This window comes from Anas acuta, chromosome 19, assembly GCF_963932015.1.
Source record: "Anas acuta chromosome 19, bAnaAcu1.1, whole genome shotgun sequence".
In the NCBI taxonomy this organism is placed as follows: domain Eukaryota; kingdom Metazoa; phylum Chordata; class Aves; order Anseriformes; family Anatidae; genus Anas; species Anas acuta.
In genome coordinates, this window is record NC_088997.1 from 9,202,821 (window position 1) to 9,223,368 (window position 20,548).

General features: G+C 43.3%; 1 long non-coding RNA gene across 2 annotated transcripts in view; it reads left to right on the top strand.

The window, feature by feature from the left end:
• The first annotated feature begins 453 nt into the window (after positions 1-453).
• The window catches only part of LOC137842202 (uncharacterized), a 131,074-nt gene continuing 110,979 nt past the window's right edge, over positions 454-20,548 (top strand). Inside the window, exon 1 of one of the 2 annotated variants that reach the window (XR_011088953.1) lies at positions 454-660. This is a non-coding gene — a long non-coding RNA (uncharacterized lncRNA). The remainder of the gene's footprint in view (positions 661-20,548) is intronic. The other variant, XR_011088952.1, reaches the window with a different exon arrangement.

Here is a 20,548-nt window from a genome sequence, read left to right on the forward strand (position 1 = left end):
GAAACACTCTGCCCATGCCTGGGGATGTGCTGTGGGAGGCAGGAGCTGAAGGGGCTTTGCTTTCTTTCTGAGTGGAATTAAAGGGCTAGGTCTAGGGAGAAGAGGCTATAGAATAATAATAAAAAAAAAAATAATCCAGAAATGGGGGTGGAGGAAAGGGAGAATATAAAATGCTCTGGTTTTAATCAGGAAAAGCAATTTAGTTGCAGTTTTCTGCATAATTCTGTTGAAGAAATAAATTATGCAGAGGAATGTGCTTTTCTCCTGAGGCTAAAAAAAGAACAAGTGGGGCTTGGGGAAAGGCTTGGGACTTACATGTGTTTGCCATTTAGCTGTGTTTTTGACAACTCCTCTTAGGCTGAATGGTTTATCCTGTAAACCTCAGCTCTGAAATGGGCTCCCAGCAAGGACGTGCAGCCTGAGAATCCTCTCAGGTGGGAGAAATTAGTTTTTTCTTCTGTGGTGTGAGGCCATTTCAGAAGGGGCTTTCCTGGAGCCTGTTGGAGTCCCTGGTGGCTCTGGTGGGGCAGCTCAGGCTGAGACCTGCCTGGTTTATCTGCCCCCAGCTTGAGCTCGATGCCTTCCCTGACCTGTTGGCTTTGGTGGATGTCCTGGGGAATGACTGCAGGATACGGGAAACCAGTCAGAAGAGAGGAAGAGGTAGGCAAAGTTGTTTTTTTCCATGGTTATACTTAAAAACAAACACCATTAACAGACACAAAGGCTGCATTTTTTTTCTTTCATGTTTTGTGCGACTGTTCCCAAACCCATCAAATAAGCAGTGCTTCTCCTGAAAAAGAAAAAAAATCCAGGCTCAAGAGACTGAAATTTTGGACTCCTTAATGGGAAAAGCCTTGTTCTTAGAATTATTTCTTTTTTTCTGAAATACATAGGTTTGGGAATTAGGAGCTTAAAGTACTTTGATTGGAATGCTTGTATACTAAGCTTCAGAATAGTAATTTAGAAATCCTTAGCATAGGAGGATTGTCACGAACCGTCCTAGCAAACTTTTGTCAATTCTTTGTTTTGGCTGATTACGCTTGAGTACAAAGCTTGTCTTGTGCATATGATGGGCTTTGCAGGGAAGCAGAACACATCGAGAGGTAAAGCAGTCTTTATCCTCCAAACCTTGGCTTCTCTCAATATAGATCCAGCCTCAGACAATTACCGAGTCCCTCCTGCTCAGTCTCAAGGGGTCTTTAGGAATTGGAAGCAGCATCTGTTAATTGTTAGCAGTGGACTCCTGAGCGGCTGGGCCTGGGCCTTCCCCCAGCTGTTACCGCAGCTCAGGCAGAGGAGGGAGGAAGAGGAGGAGGAAGAGGAGGCCACAGTGACTTGGGGACCTGGAGATGAGAGGCGCTGAGGAGGACAGGCATGCAGACAAGCTCTATGGTGCGAGGGTGTCTGGCTAAGAAGCGTTTGTGTGAAGCCCGTCTTCCCCTGTGGCATTCCTGCCCCGCAGCTTGTCTGGGAGTCTGGAGGGCTGTGTGGGCCCCTGCGAGGCCCTGAGCTCCCACCTGTAGGCAAGGCTTGTCCCTCTGCTGTTCCTTTCTGCCACCATTCCCCAGATGTGCTCGTGAGTCTGCAGGCTTGGCTGGAGCCCACAGAAAGGGGCAGAGGTTTCCCAGAGAGCTTTGCCAGTGGGATTTTGTGTGGTGCGTAGGGGAGCAGTGGGCCTCTGCTGAGTGAGGAGGGGCAGCAGGCAGTTCTGAGCCCAGGGCCACCACTTTGGGCAGGTCTTTTCTGTCAGGGATGAAATACTCCCTGAAATGTTAATACCCAAAGAAGGTACAATGATGCCAAGCTAACTGGCATTTGTAACTCATGAAGGCCCTCGAGCCCCAGGTGCAGTGGAAGCTCCTAAATCTCATTTTATGTTTGTGGCTACACTGGTGATGTTTGCTGTGGGTCAGGGGTTTATTTAAATGACTCTGCAATCACAAGGAGATGTATAATTTAATTTAATCCCCTGGTTACAGTGAGTTTGATTAGATGATGTCTCACAACTGCTTGATGAAGACATACATGATTACAGTTCATAGACATCTCACAGCTGGAGAAAAGAATATTTTTTTTTTCTTGGATATTACTGTGGAAACCATTTCATACAAGCTACCTTCCTGCCCTGATGGCTGCAGTTCGCAAACATCAGCAAGACCCCACTATTTCTAACCAGGGAAGGATCTGCATTCCCTATGGCATGTATGGCTCTAATTTTTCCTTTTTTCTTGCTTGGTGTAGTGGCTGATCCTGTAACTCCTTTAGGGTACAACCAGGATGAATGGCAATGCATTGGAGCCTAGCCTGCCATTGAAATAATGGCATGGGGTTTGTTTTTTTTTTTTTTTTTTTTTTGAGAGTTTAAAAAAAAAAAAAAGAGGTAGAAACTTACTGGTTAAAACTGGATTTAATTTCTGTGGAGAACTGTTTGCACTCCATGTATAGGCTGATGAAAATACAATAAAAATCACCGATGGAAAAATTAGTGTTTTCTAAAGGAAAAGTTTTTAAAAGAAAAAAGTATATTTGATAGTCCTTTTTTTTTTTTTTTCTTTTTTTTTTAATGCTGAGACTTTAAAATGTCAGATCCAATGCTCTGTATCCAGAAAGGTCAGCTCTTTTTCTTGGGAAAGCCTTCTGTTTTGCAGGTTTGTGTATCTTTAGCTTAGGGATATGGTTTAGTGGGGACTGTTAGCGTTAAGTCAGAGGTTGGACTTGATGATCTTGAGGTCTCTTCCAACCTAGAAATTCTGTGATTCTGTGAAATAAAGAAGATCACTTTTACACATCAGTTACAGCATGGAAATGAGTTCTGTGACAGGTGAGCATGCAGAAGGCCATTTGCGTGGTTGGAGCACTGAAAGCAGTTGCTCTTAGCCATGCCCATCTCTGCAGATCTGGCGGATAACGGTGTTCATGTCGTGGTTCAGGGACCGCAGGAGGCTCCAAAAGAATTTGGTTTATGGGACAGTGACTAATCCTTGGCAATGTGTACACACACATGCTATTGTTGCTGAATTTGGTCCCTGTTAGGTCTTTTTCCCCTTGTGCTTCCTCTGTCCCCAGCCTGGTTGATTTGCCTAACGGAAGCTGACAGCAAACCTCAGCCCTGATTGTCAGGCTTCTCTAGAAACCTCAAGGGAAAGAGAGGAAGGCAGGCACTTGAGGAACAGATAGCATACATAACGAGCTTCCTCATTTAGCCAAACTGCTTTTTTAATAACCTTCCAGTTCTTTCTCTCTTGCACACACAGACACACTGAACGTGCGACATCTTCAAACAATAGGAGGTGCTTTGGGCATTGGAGTTGAGAGAAAATACATGGATATGACTGCTGGTCCTTCCAGTTATTGCTTGGCTCCACCCCACTGTGGAGATGCTGCTTGGAAAAACCATTCAGGAGCTGTTTAAAAAGTGGTCTTTTCTTCCTTAGTATTTTTGTTCAACTCGTCTAAATTCTCATCCCAGACTTGGGAGTCTTTTCTTTAAATTCAGACTTTGCACTAAAGGTGTTTCCCTTGAGCATGTGCTAAGGCTGGCACTCCAAGGGTGACCTTTGGGCAACGGTGACAGCTCATGGCAGCCTGTGCTTTTTTACCTCCTGTCCAGGAGGATATTTTGCTCAACTAGGCCTGGAAAACCATCCTTAAAGCAGGAAAGGGGAATCAATGAAAGGCAAGTAAAGGAAGTCATCCTTCATATGCTCTGTAGAAGTCGGGCATGGCAGTCTTTGGCTTTTATGCTTGAGATGGCCTGTGTGGGATGATATTACTAAATTATGCTATGAAATTCTCATGAAGATTTTTCCCTCTCTTCCTGTTCTTCCTGTGTAGCTGACAAACGAAGTTTAAAAAGGGGAGGAAAAAAAAAAAAGCTTTTTTACTGACTTTCCATGGAAAAATATAAGGAAATGTAAGATGGAAAATGTAGCTAAGAGTTTGGTTTACTTCAGGATGTGTCTGTTCTGCCTCCAAGTCCTTAGAGAGGACTCACACAAATAACCTGGCACTGGAGATGACAAGCCATACTTTTAGCATCCCTCCCCTCTATTAAGTAGGCTTCCCTTACCTTACTCTTACTCGCTCTGGGGTCCTATTTTATGGTAACCAGTTGACAGTGAGATAAATTACTGAGGACAAGACATGGCACATCTTTTGTAGCATTGTTTGTCCAGAGAGGTCTCAAAACTATAAAGTACTTGAACTGTATATTATCTCGCCCAGTGGAGAAATGCAGCTTCTGGGGTGGCACAGAGCAGCTGTCCAGCCAAAGTAGCTCACACTAAACGATTATTGAGGGTCACACACTGGTAAACGAACTGAAGTGTGCCAAGGGTATGGAACAGTACTTGTAGCTATTTTGTTATTACTACGAGTAGGCTTAATTTGGTTGTCTGTTTTACTTACAACAACAACAACAAAAAAGAACTTGAAGAGTAAATTCATCTATAATTATCTAAATACTTTTAAATGAGACTGATCTTAAGCAGCAGCTTGGCTTTTATCCCTTGGCTGTTTAGCTTCTAAATAACACTGCTGACTTTGTCTGTGCATTGGGAGATAAATGATGTCTGAATGTCATCAAAATGTTAGACAGCTCCAAATAAATCCCAATAAGTTGTCTGGGCAAAGGGAACACAGAGGTGAGGTATAGTACATTTTGTGTTGCCTTGGAAATTTAAACCCATTTACAGCATATGTCTTATATTTATCTATATTCCAGAACTGTATTATCTTTATTTTTGTGGATTCCTATTGCTTTCCAGTGCTTTTAGTCTGCAAATTCAACTCCAGGTGGATGTTTTTGTTTTATGTATATCAAATCATCTCCTTCTGAATCGGAGGCTGAGTTTCTTTTTAGGCACATTTCCAGTGTAATATACCCAGCTCAAAACCAGGCTGGGTTGAAGCAAAATGCCAATTTGGAAGTATTTATATGCCTGTATTAGAGTGATTTACCCATTCCACAGAGCTATTATTATTAGTTAGAAAGTAGGAGGTGTGTGCAGATGCTGTGGAATTTTCCACTGTGCTGGCCCTGTGCTGCTGTGTGCTTATCCGTTCACTAGCCAGGCTTGGAAAAGATGTCCAAAAAAGCAGAGCAGGGCAAGCTCCTCACAGCTCATTTTATAGCTCCCTCTCTTTCAAGTAGAGGAAGTTCTTACAAATGAGTTTTCCCATCTCTGTCCCTCCCTGTATATTCTTCTTCCCTGTCCACTGTCTTCCCACGCGCTCAGTCCTGCACATGCAAACCCATAAAATAGCTCCCGAGCTATTTCACTAGACAGGTTCTGCCTTGTTTCCATTGAAACAAAACTTGGTTCTTTTAGCTGCACATAAAAAAACAAAAAAGAAGAACTCAGGTGAGCAAAGTGCCCATTAGACCTTCTCAACGTTTTGCACTGCTGTAGTTCCTGCAGGTTTTATTGACGAGTCCTACATGTGTTTGTTACTGAAAGTGGAAGAAGACGATCTCTATTTGTCTAGCTGAAATGAGGAGGAAGTCCTTCTCATCTTCTTAGCCTGCATTAGCCCTCTCATCCTCTTTTCCTGGGTGTTGTTTCAATCCTTGTTAAATCCATTAAACCCTGTGAGACATTCTGTTTTAAAGGGCTTGAATGCATCACTCTATGCTGATCTGGGAGATATAATTACTAGAACAAATATCGCTCCTGTAATCTTCTTTAAAGACCAGAAATCTATCTGTAAGTCGCTAATGTGGCCCAATAGGGATGATTTTACTGCAGAGTATTAGGAGGAAAAAGCCCTCCTTGGAATCCAGAAAATAAATAAATATCAAAATTGATTGTTAAATACTTTCAGAAGTTGACAGACAGATTGATGGTTAATAGGTATGTGTTCTTAATTTGCATTGCAGAATTTTCAGTGAAAACTACAAGCAGCCATCAAAATAATCAGTTCATTATTTTGTTAGCCTTCCTTTTTCCTGTTGTCTGCCCATGGGTAAGAAACTATATATCAATAAAGGGATACTGTGAAACTCTGCTGAAGACAAGCAAGATAACAGATTGTGGTAGGTATCCTTGGTTCCCTGGATCTGTGCCAGGGTTAGTGCCTCACGCTAACTCAAAGTCAGCGGGCAGGATGTTCTTTACCAAAAATATTTTCCCTCGTTTCTTTATTTTTTAGCAGTATGTATACACAAAGTGAATTTCAAATTCAACAGATGGATGAGATTATAAAGAAAAGACGGGCTGCTAAAGAAAGCAAAAAAGCTATTGTCTTTGATTTATGGATTTGTTCCAGTCTGAGAGGCTCAGAGCTTTCTTCGATAAGGGCCGTAAGTGATTAGAAAGTAATGAGGTATGGAAAAGGGTCGGAAGATGCTGAGATTAGATCTTCATGACTGAACAGGAGCTAGTGATGAACCAATCTGCATGAAATGTTGCCTCAGTGTCAGCTTCTCAAAACTGTTGATTTATTTCTGTTATCCTTACATTTTGCTTCTGAAGAGCATTATGAGGAATTAAGTAGCCAAAGATAGGGGCATATTTATTTGATGTTTCATTAGCTTCTGTATGTTTCTGGTTTACTTAAAGTTAGTGCAGATGACCATCATTTCCTTGTTCACCTTCTTGGAGATTCATGTTTAAAAGAAGATTCATAAAACATTTCCATCTGGGGAAGGATTGTTTGGTTAAATTCAAAGTCTCTTTTGATCTCCCTGAAATTTAATCATTGAAAGCTCTCCGTGAAAGGGAAAACCTTTATACCTTCATTAGACTAAAGAAATAGTATTGTGGGTCTCAAAAGTCTTTAGAATTTTCTTCCTTGTCAAGTACAGAAGATCTAATATTAAAATCTGTTTCTGTTTATTTCTGTATCCGCAGGGTTGAAAGTTTCTTATTCCACTTAATTCTATCAAGCAGGCTCCATGCAAAGCTAGTTCTTTGTAGCAGTAACGCTCTTATTGCTGTGGTGATCTTAGGATGGAAGTGAGACAAGATTTAGAAGTAAAAGTAGCGCCTTTGAGTTAATCAACTACTGCACTGGTCTAACAAAAGATGATGCCAAGCAGCCTGTCATGTCTCAAGTAGTTATTCTCCATGATTAATACATGGAAACCCTAACAGCACCCATGGGATGTGGAGCTGAATGTTACATACTGACATGAGAAAACATTGTCCAAGCCCTAATTACATTTCTTTCTAACAAAGAGTAGAGGGAGAAAAAATATTATTCCTATTTTAACTTGGGACACAGTTACACTGCAGTGTACATCTACTGGCTGTTTACTCAGGAAACTTGTACAAGACAGCAGTTGCATCTAGATCGTCTGAATCTGTGCTCTTGCTGCAAGGCCATCTTCTGATGTCACTTCTGGTGTTATTTTAAGCACTATTTATAAGACATAAATAAAGAAACTAGGACACCTGAACACCCAGTTTCATAGAATGGTTTGGGTTGGAAGGGACTTTATAGATTATCTAATTCCGCCCCCACCATGGGCAGGGACACCTCCCACTAGACCAGGTTGCTCAAAGCCCCATCCCACTGGGCCTTAATCACTTTTAATTTCAATAACTTTGGTGCAACTAAGATGCTGTATTCTCTGGACAGCTTTGACAATCTCAGCATATCTGCAGGATGATATATGAATATAATGTTTTTTGTAGGAATTGAGTGAAGGGCAGCCTAGAATATTAATGAGCATTTTGCAGATCCTTTGTAACGCCTAAGCATATTCTAGCTCTAAAATTCCTAGGTCACTAAAACTCTGAAATTCTTCCATGTTGTTTGGTCAAATACCGACATTTAATAAATTATATACTCATTGACTCCCTGGCAAGTGCATTTATTTAGTGAGTCACTTACAAGATTTCAATGCTGAGCAGCCAGACCACGTTCTGACAGGTAGACTAAAGGTAATGTGTTTGCAGTGAGGAGCCCTCCAATCAATAGGCCTTGAAATGTTCAAAAGAACAAGTCTTCCCCTCTTCCTCCTCTTCTGGATCCAAACCCAGGGCTCAGCTTTACATTCAGCTTTACTTTGATTCAACTACAAAGGGCACTGCATATTTTTTCCAGGGTAGGAGTGGTATCCATCTGTCTAAATAAGAAAAGACTATCTAAGCTCTTTATTGAAAAAGGAAAAAAGAAAACCGTAAGCTCTTCCTTCATTGTTGTCTTACACTTGCAATGTGAAACTGTTTGATTTTGTTAAAATTTGTTCAAAAAGAATATTAAGGCTAGCTCCTAAGCTATATCTAACCTTGTAGATCTGATTTCACTCTGTCGTGTGCTCATCCAGATGAGCTGACGGCAAACATGGGTTTTGCTGTTTGCCATTCCAGTTCGTGGTTTCAGAAGACAGCCATCTGGATGGAATACGCATTTTGATGCTCAGTCAGGTGTCACAGGACCTATTTGTGTTTGTTCTTCCTGTAGACAGCTTTGTTCCATCAGATTAAACTGGGATTCTTTCCAGTTGAGGCACCTTGATGCAAGCAGCTAGTATTACTGTCTCGTGCTAGCAGTGGGCTAGGGACTTTAACTCAGAACAGAACTCTGTGTTCTTTTCATATGGCTGTAAAATGATCATGTGGTTTTATGGGCCATTTTTGCGAACCAGACTCCAGTAGTGCTTGTGCAGAAGGAATTACTTGGAAAAAAGCTCTGGATATTGGCCAATGGACAAACAAGACATTGGGCTAGACACATAAAACTTGCCCTAACTCTTGGCCAAAGATCCATTGGGCAGATTTTGATAGAGCTTGTAGGAAACTTCTAAAGCATATTAAATCTCTGTGGATTGATCCTGGCTTTCTAGATTATAACAAATCCTTGAAGACATGAAAATTAGCTTCGTGTATGGGTTTCACAAATAGGAAGAGGTTGGTTTTTGGTTTGCATAATAAACATTAATTTACTTCAAGCCTAAACTGAAAAGCTCAACATCCTCCACCCACCCACCTCCCCCCCTCCAAAGTGTTGTCTTTGGTCTGCTGTCTAGGTAGGTGCATGACTGGATGGAATATGTTGGAATCGGGATCTTAATTCTCATTGTCATTGGAGAACTTGACCAGATTTGGGCTGGAATTTTGTTTTCTGTAAAATACGGGGTGTGTCTGGATTTGGTCTCTGGTGACTGGGACCTGCTGTCTGACAGACCTGCTGGCCATGAGGCACTGAGCTCTCAGGACAATCCAGGTCTTCCTGAGAGCTGCAGATCTGTGACAGAAATGAAATAGCTGGAAGTTCTTGTGTGTGGGGGTTGATTGGTTGCTTGCTTTTTATGCAATGCAAAGCCAACATCCAAGAATTTGAGGTGACTGTTTCCCCACAAGAAAATAAAAGGCACTTTAAAGTATTATATTTATTCTGATATCACCTTTCTTTCTGGATTTCACCTCAGTACAAAACAATTGAATAGTGTTTATTCGTATCTCTGAATCCATTTGATGATCATATAATGCTGCACTTCAACAGCATCTTCCTTCTGAGAATGAGTGTGATCCTGTGTTTCTGCAAAGCTGAGGTTTCCTGCCAGACCTTATGCGCTTACATTCAGATATTTGCCCCAGTCTGGATTCCTGTGAACCTGGACTCAGTGAAGTTTTTCTGGAAAGTCTTTTTCCTTGTATTTCCATTGTCAGTAGCGTTGGTCACTGCGTTGGCCATTGCTCTCACCTCCTCTGATGCTGTTCAGAAATTCTCATTTGTGTTAGTAGGCTCTCTGAAACTTAAATGCTAAGGAAACAGCCTGACCTACCTTAGAAGTTGTCTTGAACTTTAGGGCTGTCTGCCCTGAGTGAGGGTTTGGACCATGTGAACCTAGGAGGTCCCTTCTAACAGACATAATAATGATTGTGCTTTTTTTTTTTTTTGTCTTTGTTCTTTATTCGAGAAAGTAGTGATTATACCTTGAAGAAGCTAAGACTGAATAACGTTCACACTGGTCTTATGTCTCCTATATTAACATCTCAATCAAATGCTTCTTGGTGCTTGTAAGTGAGGGGTTAACAAGGACTTTTGACAATACTTCTTCAGTTTGAGTCAGATTTAAACTTTTAAAAAACAAGAGGTATTGGGATACTGCAATGAAACTTTTCAGAAGTGTCTGCTTGCCATGATAAATTGTTTCTATTGATGGAGATGGAAATGACCATTTTCTGTCTCAGGGAGGCAGAAACCTCACGGCCTCTATGGCTGTGGGATGTGAGCACTGCTGTAAGGAAGAGCATGGTGGGACAGAACAGTAAGTTGAAGGACTGTGAGTAGCGAGTACCTTGTCCCAGGGGTCTGGCCTCCCCTCCCCAAGCTTTTTGGGGTCTGACTTCTGCAAGTGGTAGCTCCTGGAGTGCTTCCAAAATCTCTGAGCACTGCTTGGTATCTAAACCAAACAGAAGTGCAGAACAAGCAGTTAGCCACAGAAGGTGCTGAGGAAAACATCTCTGCTTCATGGTAGCTTTCATTCAAGCACATCCAAATGGCCTTGAGAGTGAACTCTCCAATTTCTTCTCTGTCCAAGTGTGAACTCCCAACAGATGTTTTGTGGAAGTGGAAAGTTGCTGTAAATAGGATACCTGTGTGTATTTTAGCCAGGGGACTGGCTCTGGACTGTGTTAAACCCCTGTCAGCAGTGCAGTGATGTGACTTCTTTATCACCCAGGCACAACTCTGGGCAGTGAGTTATGAGCCCCAGGGCAGGCCACTCAAATCCACCAGACATGTGGAGTTATAGAGGAGAAGAGGCCTCCTGCAGCACACAAGAGTCCGCCTGAACCATTTGAGCAATATGGCAGGGATGTAACCAACATCTCTTAACTGGGCTTGACAGGTAGAAGGGCCCAGTTCCCAGCACAACCCTGTAAAGTACAGGTACCTCAGAAGGGTGTTAGCAAGATTCTGGGACACTGGGTGTAGGGGTGGTAGGTCAAGCAGGGCCTCCAATATGCACTAAAATCTCCTGTCAGGTAGGGCAAGAATATCACTATTTACTGCTATTTGGTTTACTCTAGGATCTGGTGAGACAAATTAACAACATTGCAACCCCAAATCAGTCATCTTTAGTTGTAAGGTTACCCTTCCCCTAATGGCACAATGCAAAAAGCTTTGGTAACTATGCAGCAGCCCATCTTCAACAGCACAGCTCTACTTCCCCAACCAATGCTGCCAGGCTTTCTCCTCCCTTGTTACCTAGCCAAGCTTTCTTTAAGTCCTCTTAATTGGCTCGTTAGTGTAACCTGAGGCTACCTGTCCTGCTTGGCTGATTCACTAATGAGGCTCAGCTGCCTTTTCTCAGACCCAGACAGGCTGGAGAGGGATCTGTAAAACCTGGTGCTGAGGATTTCAGAGCTGCTCCCTCCAGTGCCCTGGTAAACCAGCCTCTCCAGCATCAGTGTCACTGAGGGCTATTGCACAGGCAGACACCTCATGCGCTCCCAGGGGGCGTCACTGCCCTGTTCAGACCATGGTCTCTCTGTTTCTTAAAACACCAGTTAGCACACCCTGATGCACAAAGCACTGTGAGTAGTTACTCCTGCTGTGCCAGTAAAACCAAAGAAGGGGCACTTGCGTTCTTATCCTATGAATTAGCACTAATTACAAAATGTTTCCCTGGACACCAGCAAGGCAAGTGTAAGCTCAAAGTAATTGTACGTCGGGGTTTCTAGGACCAAATTACTGAAATCTGAGTTAGGCCCATCGAACTGTGATACCTGTCGTGTGAATGCTCTTGCTCCAGGCTTTCTGTACAAGACATGTCTCTAGAGAATGGTCAGGGGGCACAAATGTCCGAGGAACCCTGTAGAGACTGGGCTAGCTGAGCTAACCTTGCAGCAAAGTAGGAATGGTGACTTGGGAGCTGCAAACCCTTCCAGACCTACCTGATGACAAGTTATGCTCTGATGTGTGGCAGGTCAAAGGTTTGGCCTCTTCCTTCATGAGCCATGTGGAAAATGGGCTTGATAGCTGTGTTCTACGTGCTCCCTGGAGTCTTGGGAGTCATTCAGTGAGGAGTCTGCTTGAGACTTGCCAAGCCAGAGTTCCACATGTTTTTCTCCTACTTGGAGAGCTCTTACGTTCATTCAGGACCCAGGGTGAAGAGGCTGGAAGTCCTGGTAGCTTGCAAGCCAGACCTGTAGGAAAAAATTGAGTAAGCAAGCTCGTAGGAGTTCTAAGGAATTTCATTCTGTTGGAAAAAGTGGCTTCATCACACTGAAATAGTCTTAAATAACTCACAGCTTAATTGCTATGATTTAAAAATAAGAAGTGAGAGGTCGTGCACTTGGACTAATACCAAGAATTTTTCCTAGTAGATTAACAGACATCAGCTAGAAATAAATGAGGCAAATTTCCTTTTGTGCCAGTTTGATCATGGGAAGAACCAAAGTGCTGCAGCTCTGGAAGTGACAACGTGATGTTGGGTTTGTCGGATGAAGGTCTTCTTCAAAGGGAAAAGAAGTATCCGTGCTACTGTGCAGGATGCAAGACAAGCTGCTGTATCTGATACGGTGCTGCCCCAATGAGTCCTCTCCTGGAAAGGTGAACTTCAACCCGCTGATCAAGGGAAAGTGGAACCTACTGTGAGACAGGGGACTTGAAAAGTTTGGCTTGTTTAGTCTAGCAAATCACAGACCGAGAGGCAATCTGATCACTGTCTAAAAATATAACAGGGGAGTGAAGAGAGGGAAACGCACTCTAAGAGCAGACGCATATACAGTAACCATGAATTGAGCTGGAAATAAGACAGCATTTAACCATTAGAGCAGCAGGACTTTGTAACAGCAGCATTCACATCAGAATAACAGGGACAAAAAATAATGCAAGTTTAAAGATGCAGCCTGAAGCATCTTTAGGAGATTGTGATGGAGTGGCTCGTGCTATCAGGTTATGGAGCCAGCGACCCATTCAGTCTCTGTCAGTGCGGTGATCCTGTGTTCCCATGCCACCATCACTGTCATCATACAGGAGCAAATACGCACCGGCTGAGAAGCCCTCTCTCTTGTGATGCCTCCTGCTTGCTCACTGACCACTCACTAGACGCACCTTTGAACCAGAGGACAAAGAGTACTTGTCAGAGAGAGGCGGCTGCTTCAGTTTCTGGATGTGTCTGTAATAGAAATTGGCAGTTCCTACGAAGGCCAAGAGTGTAAGGAGGTGCAAGGAGGCATTGAATGTTTGGATGCCAAATTAAGCTGCTTAATAAAGAGGCTTGGAAGGGGAATAAATTCTCATGCTGAAGTGTCTAGGTGAAACTTGACTAAATGGGAATTAGGCTGAAGCCTTGAGCAGGTATTATGGGGTAATATTATCCCTTGTTTAACTCCTGTAAGGCTTAGTGCATCTTCACTGAAGCACCTGAGGCTGGTCATTGGCAGAGGGAAGGCTTTGGATTACCTGTCTTAAGCAGTATGGAAGTCCCCAGAGTCCTGTTATTTCCAGCTCTTTCACCCTGTAGCAACTTGGAATTTGTACAGGACAGGAATTCCGGCTTTTTTGGGGTTACAAAGGATATTCTTGCATTGCTTTTAAGGAAGCTAGAGCTTATCATTTGACAAAAAGTAGTTCTTCCTTTTCCTAACAGCCCTCTGGGGAAGGGACTTTGGTTCTCACTGCTAGAGAGATGTACACCAGCCGCATCTGCCTGACTGAACGAAGCCGTCCAGACAGCAGAGCCTTCGTGCCACAGGTCACAGCAAGAGGAGCAGGGGTCAGCCTGAGTATTGACACCAGAAATGATCTGACGCGGCCTTCAAACAGCTAATAAAAGCCTGACCCTGTGCTCCCAGAAGTAAGCAGCAACCCCCTCGCTGACACCAGCAGCACGGGGCAGGCTCCTGGCATGCTCTCAGCATGCCTCCCGCTGTGCTGCAAGCGTTTACCCCCTGGGGGCGAGGTGTGGGCTCTGAGGGTCCCTGCCTGCATCCCACAACTGCACGGAGCAGCTGCTTGCCTGCCATCCATCATCTGGAAGAGCTGCTCTGCTAAATGGCGTGCAGAGCTGAGCTAAAGGCATGCTCATTTCCCTTGGATTTTATTTTTGGAATTTCTGAGCAGATCTGGTGCCCCAAAGGCTAAAGCTACTGCTGCCTTTTGGGAAACTCCAGTGAAAAGTAATATCTCATCTCCAGGAGAAGACAATAGTCGCACAGTACAGCACATCAAGCACTGGCTTTCATCATTTTGTACAAACACCACTAAATCACACAGCACATCATTTAAAACAAACACTGTGTAAGGGCTGGTAAAATAACAATACAAAGCAGCTCTTAAATTTCCCTGGTGTCAAACCAAGCCAATTGTACTGGCAGGACTCCAGCTTCTAAGGTGCATGGAGTATGAAAGTGTCTCACTGCAGGCAAGCTTGGAAGTACAGTCCAACTCGGTGTTTCATTGCTCCCACATCATAAGGGGACAAATTTTTCATGGATAAAAGTAGACAAGAGTCAGACTAAAATCATCAAAGCATTAACTGCATGGGCAGGTGCTGATTTTTAAGGTAAATGACATAGTTTTCACCTCTATCAAGCTGCCTGGTCAATCTTTTGAGAAGTCCATGTGATAGGGAAGGTGAAAATCCATAAGGAAATTGCATGAGTGATTCACAGCAGTTGGTGTTGCCTTTTCTTTGCAGTAAGTATTGAACTCCAATATCACTGTTTGGCTGTAGAAAGAAGTGCTGTTGGCTGAAAATGCTGTGTTTTGGATATAAACCCATCTGCCTCACCTGATTTCTAATGTGAATTAATTCCAGTCATTTTCAGCTGGATAAAATGTCCTATGTTTCTATCCTAATCTGCTTCTTAGTACTGCTCCTGGATTTTGTGTGACCAACACCTTTGTCTGATAGATGAAGTGCGCAGTCTCCACATACAAATCACTTCACCCATCAGTCAAAAGCAAAGGAACGATGGCGTTATTGAATTGCAGCAAACACGCTGCCCTTGTGAGTATACATGGTAAATTCAGCAGGAGCGCAGGTAGGCCATCACTGTGTGCTTTAGAAACTGCTGTCCTGTGCTTCATCTCATGTGTCTCAGCTTCAGACAGGTCTTACTGCTTTCCTCCTGCTGCTGCTCTTAAGGCTCTAGGGACCTTACTAGGGAGAGATTAACTCTTTTCTGAACCTCTGCAGTATTTGCTACAGCAGGGAGTGAGGGAGGTGGCGATCTGTAAGTATCAGAGCACACGCATCCATAGCTACTTGATCCAATTTGATAGTTTATTATTATTAGAAACTTGATCTTCTTGGAGAGACGCTGAGCAATTTAATTTCCAAACGAGTTCTGTTGTCTGATGAACTGTATCTAGTTCTTACACTGTTTTTCTCGTGTTGAAATGGATTTTTCCATTGACGTGCTGGGATACAAGATGGGCAGAGACTGCTTTGGAGTAGCAGCATTTCAAAATTCCTCTTGTATACATGTTACTTGGTGGCATCCTTTTTCATTCTTGTTCTTTATACGTGGTGGAGTAATACTGAGTAGCCTTAGGCATGGATCAGTCTATGGGAGGAGATCCTGAAAAATCTGAATGGAAAAGCAGCCCGATCTAAAACAGCATGACCTGGGGATTCTGCTTTTCTGAAGTTCTGGTTCTCTTAGAGGGTGAGTACATTTGTGATCTAGATTGTTTACCTACAGCAATTAGTCCTGCATTGATGCAAAATCAATCGCTTCCTTCTACTGACTCTTCAGTAAGTTTTGGTATTCTCCAGTACAGTTTGGTGGGCAGAATGGACTTATCCCGTGTTAATCAAGGAGAACCATCACGGTGCAGTCACTGATAAGCAATTATAATGTAAAATAACAGCAATGAACTCAAATTGCCCCTCACTGCCCATCACTACTCTGCTTTTTATAGTAATAATATAGTCCATTAAAACCTACAATCACTGTAATGTTTATGCATTATTGGGGAGATAAATTGCATAATTCTCATTTTGCAATTTAAATGTAATTATGAGCTTACTAATGACTAAAACCTGAATTTGCTAGACTATCAGTTTTTCTAACACTTGCCAAAATTATAGGTAATTACTTAGAGCTTACAATAATTATAAGTCCATCTTTTAAATAATTAATGTGCACTTTCATGGTACGAAACAGCTAGTAATCAAACGACCTCTGGCTTTTACAGCAAGCCCATGCAATTAGTCTTATTGTGTAGGTCTATAGAAATGTACCCATTACAAGAGTCTGTTAAGTTGGCAGGCTTGATATTGATGGCTGTTGCATTTTATGGTACCAGACAATGATTAACATACAATGGCCGTTAGAAATGGGCGTATGGAGAAAATCCGAGTGCGTTTTGTGAGCCACTGGATGCAAATAGAGGAAAATCATTACAGGTGAAAGGAGTTACAAGTTGCATTCTGTGGCCTTTTGGGCTGTCAGTTATTCTGCTTGGAGGGTTTCTCAAGCCCATTTACCTTCAGCATCCTGTGGCTCTGATCGTTGGCCCAGGAAGGAGCCAGCAGCTTGGCCTGGGAGGTCTGTGCTGGGTTAGACAATTCCTTCGTTGTGGTCACCTTCCCTACAGCAGGTACTGCTGAAGCAGCATATATATATTTCTTCCTCTGGAGTCTCAAAACGTATTGGATATCAGTAGGAAATAGATGCTAACTTGTGTAGCCCATGGGTGTCTGTTTGCCACAGGCACACAGCCCAAATTTTCTCATCTTCTGTTCTTCGCCTTACCTGGCAGCGAAGCTTTCTTGTGCGCCTGGAGCCTACGTACAGAAAGCAGAGGGCCCAGGACTGACTTGATGGTTTTAATCTGAGCCCATGTGCCAAAAACTGTTATAAATTCAGCCCTGCATCCCAGCAGTGCACCATATCCTCTCACTATGATGTTTTAAAGTCCATGGAAGAGGTCTGTGCTAGATAAAGCTGAAGCTGGTGGCAGCGGTGATTCTGGTATTTGCAGTTTTCTCTGCAAGCCTGCCTCCTATCAAAGCATCGTGGGATAATTTTCTTGGAAGAAACAAAATAAAAGAACAAGATAAACCAGTTCTGTTGAAGGCAAAATCAAACGTTAAAATGTTCAAATCAGTGTCAGAGCTTTTAATGTGTGGGTCAGTCAGCAGAACTACCACAGCGTGGTGGACTACAGAAAGCAGTGCTGTCTGTGGTGTCAGTGCAGTGTTTTAAACTCCTTCCTTGGCCCAAAAATCTGCCCTTCACCTGCCCCCATCTCAGTGTGCCACACGGCTCTCCTCCCTTACCTGTAACTCCTGCAGCCTGGTAGGAGTGTGCAAGGCATCACCATCCCTTCTGATCCCACCTGCAGCACTGAAATGTGGCAGTGAGCACGCCACTTAACCTCTGTGACCCTCAGTTTACCTGACTCTAAAATGAGAATTATGATAACAGTTACCTAGCACACTGGGGTGATGGGAGAATTAATTAATGTTTATAAAGACTTTGAGGTCTTCAGATGAAAATTGCTACAGTATATAAGTGCAAAGTAATTATGATTATCATTACTTTCATTTGCATGTATAGACTGTAATTAGCTGTGGATTGTATTGCATTGACTGTGAATAATTTAAAAGCTCTCTTCATGAAGGTGTCACTTTAAATGTTTTTACATTTTGCATTTAATAATACCAAGGTTTGGCTTCGTTTTGCCTTTCCTTTCCCTGTGATAGTGATATATGCTACAGTGTTGGCTTATTGGAGCTCTGAATCTGAAGCAGTCTACTTCTCATCCTGCTTGCCTTCATTTTGTTGGTTCTGCTCTGGTAAATGCTGATAAAGCAGCTAATTTACCCCTGCGGGATGTCCCACTGGCAGGTTGGCCCTGTGCACTCCCCAGTGAGGGAGCCTGGTGCTCAGCACCCAAGGGGGTGCTCATGGCAGCACTCACGGGCTGTGCTCCCAGCACCCCAACCTGCCCCAGGCACAGCCACGCTGTAGGTGTGATGGGGGTGATGATCCAAAGCTCTTGTGCCAGCCCTGTTGAGGACCCGCTCCTATTTGCTTCTCCACTTTTGCTTTGTGGCTCTACTTGTTGCTTGACAGAGACAGCTCCTCATTTCCTTATAAAGGAGTAATGAAGAAGGAACTGTGATCAGAGACTCGCGCTTCGGGCTCGCGTCCTTTCAAATGCTTCCCAAGCATCTCATTAAGTCTTGTTTTGGAGTGTATCACATGTGACAGCAACTCACTTTTCTAGACCAGTTCTCAAGCTGAACACAAGGAATAGTTCCTGTCCCTTTGGAACTGAATGGGCTTGGGGAAAAGAGATGCATCCCTCAGGTTGTTTCAAGACTGCTACAATTAGGACCAGGTTTCTCCTACTCGGAAGCTGAAGTATTATGTAGTAAATGGTCCCTTGAGACTCAGGAATTAGTCTGCTAAGAACATTATGAACAAAAGGTTTTTGCGATCTGTGAATCCCTGGAAGTCAAAGCCCATTTGTTTGTTTAGTGACCCTAAACCTAAGGCCCTGTCTTTGGAGCTTATTTGAGATTTTTATTTTATGCTGTGAAAGCAGAAGTAATTGTGCTTCTTAAGCACACACTGGAAACCACACTTAAATTAACATCTCTTAATTAGGCAAAAGAGAAATTGTTGTTTGCATTGCTTATCAAAATTATGCTTGTGTTGGTAAAAGGCAGGAGGGGACGTAGCCCCTTCATTACTTGGACTTGATTCGGCACATGCACTATGCTGCCAATGCACTGGGAGTCCCCTCAGGCCCCCTTTCATGTTGGAGGTCTTGTCTGCTGCTTAATCCTATCAACATAGCTGCTAAGAATTTAGGGGTATGCCCACTCACGAGGTGGAGTCTCATAAAAGTTTCCTATTACTTAATCTCATAATCTGGTTTCCTGACTTCAGCTGAAGAAGGTGGAACGCTGTAGCAGTCACTTAGCAGCACGCTATGGGAAGACTTTTTGTCATGACTTGGGGCTATACAAGACCGTGACACTTGAATTTGTTGTGAGGGAAGTGGTCTTGTTTTCTAATGCTTGAGCTAAATTCGTAGTTAGCAATGTTATCCATCTCTCCTAAGGACTTTGAAGAACCTCATACTGCCCACAGTGGCATCTGAAACTCATAATCCTCTAAATGTGTTTGCCCTTCCGAGGAAGGGAGGCACAATGTTGTTGTTCCATCGCTACCAGTGGAGAGCAGGAGGCCAAGGGGCCTGTGGTGGAGCAGGGCTGAGGGGAGATGGTGTCTTTCACAGAATCACACAGAATCACAGAACTGTAGGTGTCTTTAAAACACTTAAGGGGAAGAGAGCGATTTCGCCATGGTGTCTACGCTAGATGGAGTAACGATGCTTAGGCCTTGCTTTGGCCAAGAAGATTCAGGTTGCCTACAGCAAAAATCTTTTAATGAAATAAGCGGTGAGGGCACTGGGAGGCCCCACAGCTGGGCAGGTGAGCATCTCTGAGATGTAATGCTGGGGTGTGGGCAAGTAAGTGAGGAGGTAGGTTACATGTGCTCTTGAAGATCCTCCTGGCCCTATAATACAAGACTGACTGGATTGCTCATGCTTTGAGTCCGAGCTTCTGTTCTTGGGAGTTGCATTTTCACATCCTGAAACATTTGCAGTTTATATGGCAAATCTAGGCATGGATTTATCTTGGGGAGGTTCATACAGGCTCGAGTGAAAGGAACATGGAGCACAGTGGTTTGGGCCAGGTAGCTCAAAAGTGTTTGGAGAACTTTTATGTCCGGAGTAGAAGTGTTTGGGTTGGGATTCTCCATCTGGTTCTGTTGCTATCAGTCTGAGCTATGACTGAGCACAGCAGTGAGCTCCCCAACACCAAAATTAGCTGAGGTCAAACTGCAGACAGTCTCTTCCTCCATTATAACAGCAATCCAGGTACCCCTACTCTTTAACCCTCATTGAAAGAGAGAATCCACAATGAAAAGCATTTCTGCTGCTTCTGGCTTTTCCTGGAGCTATGAGTCAGCTTTACATAGTGATAAGTGAAACCTGAATCTTGTTCATTTATTTGAAATGACTACAGGAAATCAAGTTATCCTGCAGGTCTGTTCGTTCCAATATGCTCTTAGTTTCTCTTCCTCTGTTGCAAAGTGCACGGCGATAACCTTGCAGGAAACGTTTGGATCTCTCCCAGTAACAGTGTGGGCGTGTGTCCAGCGTGCACTGCTGGCTAGCTTTCTAAATCTATTTAGCACACTCAAGTGTAGAGATTGAAAGAAATCATGAATTGTTTACTGTATCTATAAATGTGAATCAATGACTTGTTAGTCCATGCCAACCTCATTAAAATTAACTGTATCTGAAAGAGTGGATGATTTTATGGTGATGGATAATCCACCTAGAGTACAAAGTTATTAGGGAAGATGAAGAACTTGGGAATGCAGTGAAAATAGTTCATTTGAGAAGAGAAGACTGTTGTCAGCAGAATGCTTTTGCAGGTAATTATGCATGTTGAATTACTGTAGAGAGAAGGGGCAGGAGCATCGGCTGACCTAACCTGGCATAGTCCTAGTGAATTCAGTGGAGATGTGGGGATTTACATCTGCTGAGGGTCAGGGTCTGATCCAAAGCCAGAGCTGAGTCCATGAAGAGATGTCTGGTGATTTCAGTGGGT